The 7,673-nt window shown below is 42.0% G+C and overlaps 1 protein-coding gene across 2 annotated transcripts in view; it reads left to right on the top strand.

Moving 5' to 3' along the window:
* The first annotated feature begins 1,208 nt into the window (after positions 1–1,208).
* Positions 1,209–7,673, top strand: part of col21a1 (collagen, type XXI, alpha 1) — a 28,538-nt gene continuing 22,073 nt past the window's right edge. The window contains exon 1 of one of the 2 annotated variants that reach the window (XM_052079411.1): positions 1,209–1,559. The gene's annotated coding sequence lies outside the window, so the exon portion shown is untranslated. The remainder of the gene's footprint in view (positions 1,560–7,673) is intronic. The other variant, XM_052079410.1, reaches the window with a different exon arrangement.

The raw sequence follows: 7,673 nt of genomic DNA, 5'->3' as shown, positions 1-7,673 counted from the left end.
TTGTGTTATTCAACACTGCCCGCTTTGCTGGGGCTGTGTGTTTTTTTTTCTTGCCGCCCCAGTTTCCTCTTGATGAACAAGTCTCAAGTGTCTTTACCATGGCCAACAGCCACATACCAAGAAGGAAATTTTCGAGGGCCTCATTCTCCATTGTGGTTCTTTGTTATTGTTTTGTTCCAACTGATGTGTTCAAAGCGGCACGGCTTTCGTAATTTCCTGTTTGAATAGCAAAGTGCAGCCAACAGTGATTTTCAGTCTGACTGTCTGTCTCAAGGCAGACTTTGAAACACAATAGTAGTACAAAAAGTAATTCACTTTCCAAAAAGTAATTGGGTTACTATTACAGGCCAGTCCGAGGCATCACGGCCCATGCATGTGAACAACAACGTGCCGAGTGTCAAAACTAGGCAGCAACAACCCCCAAGTAAAAATTTTACAAATATTCCACATCTTTGACCTGACCTCTTCTACCAATGTTAAAATGTATCTGATCTCAGCAATACGCCAATATTGGCATTAGCTCCAATGTACTAATGCATTATGCACCGCTCACGTACCATGCTGAGACCGCATTGAACTTTCCACGGACCATACGCGTTCTCGATTGGTTCATTGCCATGACATCAGGCTCGAATTGACAGAGTAGAGCTCATCTGTCCGTTTATGGTGCTTTCCCTTTGGCAGATATCTGATACAGTTCTTGGATGCCGTTTTTTCCTCTTTACACTGCCATGACCCATATCAGAACTCCACCAATATTGTGTCACTTGTAAATCCACCCAATGATAAAAAAAAAAAATTAAAAACAGCGGGTGTTTAACATCAGTTACCCTTGCAAGAAAATTGGTTTCACAGCTTGAAATGTCATTTAAGGGATGCATCACAATTCTCAAATTGTACCGATCATGAGGGGATTTTTCAAGCAGATCCATCGCAACAATGCCGTCAGGAACAACGAGTACAGTGTTGAGTACCAATGAGTTACTAACGAGAGAATGTTAGTAAATCACGTTATAGCACAACAAAAGTCTGCTAACAAATGTGTCTCGAGACATTATTGTAAGAAGTGGGGATATTGTCATTTTTGCCGATCAATGCATGTGCTATTCAGCAAAAAAGGCTCCAATTTGTGGGTTGCTCCCGTGCTTGTCATCCAGAAATGTCCATGTTCTCTGGTTATGCCCTCAGTAAACCGCCTTTCCAAACCCACAACACTTGGAAGGAGCCTGCTCTCATTACTCTGACTTTCCTTCTGGACCGTCAGAGAATGGCTGTCTGTTGTACAATTTTATGCTCTCCTTATCGGCTTCTCTTTCCACCCGCGGTAATTGTGGCTGGCGGCATGCCAGGGAGAGTGCGCAGTGAGGCGGGTGGAGAAGAGGAAGAAGAAGGACAGAAGCAAAGGCAATCGAGGGAGGGCCTTCTTTCATTCACTCGACAAAACCTGCGTTTCTTCCTGCACTTTCTGACAATGCTGCACTGGGAACAGTAATGATCACTGATCCCTCTTAATGAGAAGGATTAACAGGAATCCCGACATTGTCTTGGAACGCTTACAGGTAATATCTTGCAAATCTTTGGGATGCATGGGACACCTGAGTTTGGGGAATTCTCATGTGTGTGTGTGTGTGTATGTGTGTGTGTCTGTGTGTGTGTGTCTGTGTTTGTCAATGCAAGTTGGTTACACATACTAATGAAAATGTTGTCAGTGTTCTTTGAATTGTATGCTCAACTTTTATTGAGTGCATTGCAAGGCATATCAAGGTTCTTAAGTGCAGTTCTCAGGACCTTGATTGCGCTGCTGTCAAAAATGCATGGAATCATCAAGGAATGATGCCTGACTAACTTCTTCAGTCACATTTTGCAGAATTTTTGCAAGCGCAACGGCATCACGAGAGCTGCAAGAATACCGGTAGTATTGTTTTTGTTGTCGTTGCAAAGGTGATCATACAATGCAGAGCATATAAAGGGTAATTATCTATGACACTTGGAGCAGTAAATGTAAAAACTGGATGTGCTATTTGGCAAGAATGGTGAGCCCTCTGAGCTAATGCTTACAAGACTTTTGGATGTTGAGTAGATTTCGAAGGAGGATGACTAACATGACTTGGCTTCCCTTTGTTGCTTGAAGAATTTGGCAGCAGTAAATTTCCAAGGTCTTGGCCGCAGTTCAGCAACAGAAGTTGTTGATTTTGGAAAAGAAATGCTCTTTTTTGCCAAATTTATTTCAGATACGTGCTTTACAACTATAGGACAAGTGGATCTACTCCTTGGAGTTTTTCGACTGAAAATACAGATACAGTACTAATTGAATACTGTACAACTCTTCGGGGCCTAATAGTTCAAATGGTGCATTACGGTTGGCCATACCTGCTGTTTCTAAAAATCTCACTCGAATCTACAGTCGATGTTCTGACTTAGTCGACAGCGAATTCTCCAAAGTGGCAAAAAAAGTTGCGATATGGAGGGTTTTTTTTTATTTTTTATTTATGCCTCCAAAACAAAGCATAACTTGAAGTTTGAACAATCTTGCAGGTCACAGAAATGTCAGTCAGCACATAAGTACAATGGGATAAGTACTGCTAAGAAAATGAGTGAATGAATAAATGAATGAATATTGCCTAACACAGCTCCACAGTTCATAATCCATCCATTCATTTACCGGTACTTTAGCACTTGTCCACAATTCTGGCGTGAGGTGATCTCTATTCCAGCTAACTTTGGACGAGAGGTGCGATACACCCTCGTGTGGTTGCTACGCAATCACATGATGTACAATTTTTGTATTTGTGTGATTGTTCAGAACGATAAAATGTGACTTAAAATGTGCCTGTAAGAGGCACTTAATTATTGTGATGGTGAGAGCCTGAACAAATCCATTCACTTTTCCTGTAATTAGAACATTTTGAAAGTTAACCATCGCCACAGACCGGACTGTCTTCCATTTTAGAGGTTCTACGTTGATATCAATCGAGATGTGACAAACTGTTCGTGCTTCCAAAAGTCAAAAAATAAGATTTACATTAACATTTTCAAAGCGTTGGTGAATAAGATGCTGCAGTTATTGCTGGAATTTTTCCTCCAACGAGTTGGGACTTCATTTGAGATTTTTCAGGCTCGAAGCCCAACGCTGCAAAGTGACGTTGCGCTCAAAACAATGCAAATGTGGACATCTGTTAGTTTGTTGGTGTTAGACATGCATAATAATGCAATGCAATGCAAAACATGAGTTTACTAAGTAAGTTGCTGTCGCTCATCATGAAGTGCGTTAGTCCTACATGTGTTTGGAACTGGCGGAGAGTCGGGAATTTGACTATCCGACGGTGTAAATGAATTCTATGTGGTTTTAGCAGAAGTGTCGGAACGCCGTATTTGGGGAAAGTCATAGAAGGGGAAAGTCGTCCAGGTTGCACCTTGCCAATTAGGGGGTTTTCCAGCAGTCTCCCCCCGAAAACACTAGTGGGGAAAATTCAGAATAAAATGGCTTTCACAACCAGTTGAAACATGTTCAAGTGTGTCTCTTCAGTGCTGAGTGAGCATTGTGGAAAAACTGAGTCATGTAGATCCTGGAACCCCTCCTTTGTTGAACAGAAATGGATGAACGTGATAGGCTAAGAGTGAAATCTCAGCTACTGTTCAGTTGATCTTGATGCGTCATGATCTGAAATGAGATTTATATTATTTCCATTTGTATGAAAACGGTATGTTCCAGGAGTCCTGCTTTTTCCAGTACATTGCACAATATCTGGTCCTCATTTGCAAGTGCTTCCTTAATGCATGTCAGCAGTTTCTCAGTCCCGTGTTTGAAGACATAATCTCTTAGTGCGACCGCAGAAACGAGTTCGATGATCGAATGTCTGCTGTCGGCTCACAAGCAACTCATTCATCAGCTTGCGACATTGCATCTCTCCTTTCATGAGGTTGGATGTCATAATAAATCCACATTGTGTTCAATCTTGTCGTAGTAGCAGGCACAGTGAAGTTGAAATTGCGCCTTGCATAATTACCGCCGAGTGATGTAAAAAGCCAATGCCATTAGTTTTATATCAACGCACTTTAAGATTGTGACATTTATTGAAATGCTTCAACAGGTTATGCTGATTCATCTCCAGTTGTGGATCACATTCTATTTTTTTGACAAGTGCTCTATTAAGTTCATGCAGAACTCCTGCAGTCATTTCGTGCAATTCAGAGAGACTCTGCTCAACAGATAAATGCCGTAATCATATAATTATGATGTCAAAATGTGGTCTGAAAAAATGCCAAAAACACAGAATGATCACAGGTCTGGCTTCAAACTTGTCCTGGAAACATGGCATTTTAATTGTATTCTTATATGTGGTAAAATGAGTGGCGTTTGAGCCAGTAACTGAGAAAACATTAATGGAGCAAAATCTTTTGAAGGACAAAAACGGCTCATTTGCATTTAATATTTGGTAACGGTGCATTTTGTTAGCGTACCTGTTGTCTCACAACATCACGGTTTAAAATTTTAGCCGGTGATGTTTGCATGTTCTCCCCTTGCTTCTGTGAGGTTCTCCCTAAAATTCCTCGACATGTATTTTATTTCAGGTGAACATGAGACTGGTGCGAATAAGACACAGCCATCCTGTTCCATCATACGAGTTAACTCCCCCTTCCCTGTCCCAAGCTGTCCTGCCCTCACTGTGCTGCTCTTCGCCATACTTCAACACCTTTGTCACATTCTCTTACAACATAACACATTTTCTGATAATCTATATTATTCGGATTATAAATGGTGTTTATTATCATTGATAACCTGCACATCGATGATATGCCCAGGTTGGGTACTCGCGTTTATGCATGAACAAGTTTGCCAAGCTCAGGCCCACACCTTCCTACCATGCTGAGGCCAGACAAGTTGATCCACAAAGAAACAAGAAAAAAAAAATCTTGAGCCACCTCTCATTTAGCGTTTTTATCCATCCTTAGACCCTGGTGAGCTCGTGAAATGTCATCAGTCACGGTCCAAGCACGAGTCCAAGTGAAAGTACGAAGAAACCAAAAAGTCACGGAACACCCTGATTGTTGTTCCTGTCATCCAGCTTCAAACAGAGATGCATCAATACTTGTGAAGGCTTGACTCAGAAAATATCCCAAAATACATTTGGTGCTGCCAGCATGGAAACACACCAAAGTCGCAAAGGAAGTTAGCAAGTACACAGCCGTTATAATTTACAAAGACACACGTGGTCTTTGGAAGAATGCTTCCACATTCATTTTTAGGAAGAGGAGGGAGGGAGATGAGGCACTTTTGTCATGTCACTAAGAATGTTTGATTTCAATGATGGAGTGCTAAACTACTAAACGAGGAGGGGAGAAAACATCTAACAGTCTAGAACATGTGATGGACAAGTATTGGCAAATGGGGGGGGGGGGGCGTTAACGATAAGTCTTGAACAAAGCGTGTTTTCAAATTTTTGGGATGAACTGGTAATCCCATAGGAATGAGTACTAGCTCAAGGGTAATTGTGGTTTAGAGGTTTAATAGGCCATTCATTTAGGAAGGCTGAGAGTGTAATGTGAGGATGTGCTGGACAACGTCAAAAAGGAAAATGCTTTTGTGTGCTAAGGCGTTGAGAGCTGAGAAACAGGATTGGGGTGGCTCTGAAGTCAATGGCAAGGGCGAGACTTGAAGTGAAGTAACCTCCAGTCTTTCTGTTGGCCGGCTGGCAGCAAAATAGTTGCGATTCCAGTTCAGTACATACTAACAGCATTGGGCAAGTAGCCTGCAAAATCTAGCACCATATTTCCAGCACTATACAAAATATACAAACTATACAAAATTCTGGAGAAAGTGGTGCACATGCAGTTGAAACTTTTCTTGGATGAACATAACATCTTGGAGGGCTTCCAGTCAGGTTTCAAGATGATGCATAGCACGGAGTCAGCGTTTCTAATGACATCCTCCTGGCAAGTGACTCTGGAGATCACGTGTGTCTAGTTTTATTGGACTTAACTGCAGCATTTGATACACTGGATTACAGTATTCTGCTGACTCGTTTACAGCACTTGGTGGGCATTGGCGGGAGTGCTCTTGAGTGGTTTAGGTCCTATCTAGCTGACAGAACCTTTTGTGTCAGCCTTGGCTGCTCTGAGTCACGCACTGCTCCCCTGTCATGTGGTGTTCCACAGGGCTCAATTCTGGGGCCTCTGCTGTTCTCACTGTATCTGCTCCCATTGGGTTCCATCTTAAGGAAACATGGTATTCCCTTCCACTGCTTTGCAGATGACTGCAAGATCTATGTCCCACTGAGCAAGAAAGACGCCTTCTCATTAAGGCCACTCCTATCCTGTCTGGAAGAAATCAAAACCTGGATGGCACAAAATTTCTTGAAATTCAACGAAAAGAAGACAGAGGTGATATTGTTTGGTCCCAGTGGCCCTTGTACATTCCATCCTGCAGACTTGTGAAAGATCCTCCTCTTTGTTTTCAAATCTCTGAATAATCTCGCGCCACCTTACCTCTCTGAGCTCATCCGCCCCTACACACCTGCCCGGCGCCTCAGGTCTGTGAACCAGACATTATTAGAAGTACCAAGAACTAAACTGAGGCTCAGAGGGGATCGAGCCTTTTCTGTTGCTGGTCCCTCTCTCTGAAATGACCTCCCACTGAACATTCGGCAAGCCTCCTCGCTGCCCATCTTCAAAGCCCTCCTCAAAACTCACTTGTATTCTTTGGCATTCGACTCAGCATTACTTAGATTTGTTCTTGGTTTTACTGTTTGGTGCTTTCTACCACCTCTATTACCGATTTGTCTTACTGTTTATTGTGCATGTTAAGTTGCTCCATGTACAGCACTTTGTATGCAGCGATGGCTGTTTGAAAGTGCTCTATAAATGCTGTTGACTTGACTTGACTTGACTATAAGGTACACTTAAAAGCATTCCATTTTCTCAAAAGCCAACAGTGCGCCTTATAATCCGATATGCCGTCTATGTGGATCAATTTTCTGATTTCTTGGATATAGTATTTTAAATGTTCTGTAAAGCGCTTCGTTACAGCTGCAGCAGTTGTGAATGCTTGATATAAATAAAGCTATATTGTATTGTATTGTATTCAGTTTGCATAGCTTCATCTAGTGGATGTATCACGCAACCGTGGCCACTATTGTAGCTTCTATTCTATGTGCCTTATAATGTGGTGCGCCCAATATACAGTAAAAAAAAATTGTGAAAGTGCGCCTTATACTCCGAAGTGCCTGATGGTGTGGAAAATATCGTATGTTATCCATTGTGTTGCTGTCATTTGACAAGTAATTAGCCATTTTACAATATTAGTGACTCTTTCAAAACAACTGCAAGAATGTGACTTGGCATTAGAAGGAGCGAAAACGTATTTTATTACTTGGCATTCTTTGAGCTGTAACAGTAGAGCCGAAGTTTATTCAGCTGGTCCTTGAAGACAAAATTTGCCAAAGCAGGATTTTACTGTGTCTGAAGTGCATGTTTACACAGGTAATGCGGCTTTATGCACCCAGATAATAAGATGACACCAGTGCCGATGTCAGAAGCAATGACGGTTGACACTTGCGCAGTGAGTTTCTGGTGTTAAACTACATGCACCATTCTGGTGTTAAACTACATGCACTCTGGCTTCCTGCTGTCCAATATTTTTAACTCCTCTGAAACTACCAAGCGGTCCACTTCAA

The sequence above is a fragment of the Hippocampus zosterae genome, chromosome 11 (genome assembly GCF_025434085.1).
Source record: "Hippocampus zosterae strain Florida chromosome 11, ASM2543408v3, whole genome shotgun sequence".
Classification (NCBI taxonomy): Eukaryota; Metazoa; Chordata; class Actinopteri; order Syngnathiformes; family Syngnathidae; genus Hippocampus; species Hippocampus zosterae.
Note: the sequence above shows the minus strand (reverse complement) of the source record. Positions and strands in the feature narration are given on the sequence as shown.